The 751-nt window shown below is 43.1% G+C and overlaps 1 long non-coding RNA gene across 1 annotated transcript in view; it reads right to left on the minus strand.

The window, feature by feature from the left end:
• LOC107550382 (uncharacterized) overlaps nt 1-594 on the minus strand; it is a 3,170-nt gene extending 2,576 nt beyond the window's left edge. Inside the window, exons 1-2 of the long non-coding RNA XR_001604656.1 lie at nt 476-594; nt 53-108 (exon numbers count right to left, since the gene is read on the minus strand). This is a non-coding gene — a long non-coding RNA (uncharacterized lncRNA). The remainder of the gene's footprint in view (nt 1-52; nt 109-475) is intronic.
• Between the last annotated feature and the right edge of the window lie 157 nt (nt 595-751).

Consider the following 751-nt stretch of genomic DNA (forward strand, 5'->3'; position numbering starts at 1 on the left):
TCCGGCTTGAAGTGTTCATTGCATAGCACGGAGGACTCGCTTGCGGAAAAACCTTCTCTTCTTAGAGCTACTTCCCACTGCCTCCTCAACTCTTTGTTTTTGGGAAACCTTCAGTGTGTGAGAAGAGTTAGCTAACGTCAGCTAGCCAACTACTAACGGTTAACGTTAAATTAGATTCATGCCGCTTAGCCGAAACGAGTAGGTCGGCACAAGAGTCCGTTTTGAGAAAAAAACGGCAATATAAATGATATCTGGATTACGGGCAATTTAGTTTATGATATATAATTTACCATACGCTAAAACTATATAAGAAAGAATGTAACATTTCTGGTTTCCTAGACTCGCAGCTAAATAGCGATATCGCTAGCTATTAATAGTCTGACTCCGACGGTCAATTACTGTCAAGTTGTGTCAACAATGTTTTAATGACCAAATACAACCAGATCAGTGTCAGTCAACAACTTTTCAGTCTTACCTGTGAAAAGTAATTCCCTGAGACCTATTTTCAATTGTGCGGCGGTTTGTACAGCCCCAAGCAGCACACGACTGAGGCATTTTCTCGAGTCCACTTCTGAGAATGATGGAAAAGATGCCCGCACCAAGATGGCGGCGACGTTGACGTACGATCCAGCGGCCAATGAGGCGTCTAGGTATTTATATATCTCTGGTTCTGACAACACAAGAGAAATGTGATATCAGCTGGATGCTCTCTCTCTCTCTCTCTCTCTCTCTCTCACACACACACACTCAC

Source organism: Sinocyclocheilus grahami, unplaced genomic scaffold, assembly GCF_001515645.1.
Source record: "Sinocyclocheilus grahami isolate Dianchi unplaced genomic scaffold, SAMN03320097.WGS_v1.1 scaffold397.1, whole genome shotgun sequence".
Lineage (NCBI taxonomy): Eukaryota > Metazoa > Chordata > Actinopteri > Cypriniformes > Cyprinidae > Sinocyclocheilus > Sinocyclocheilus grahami.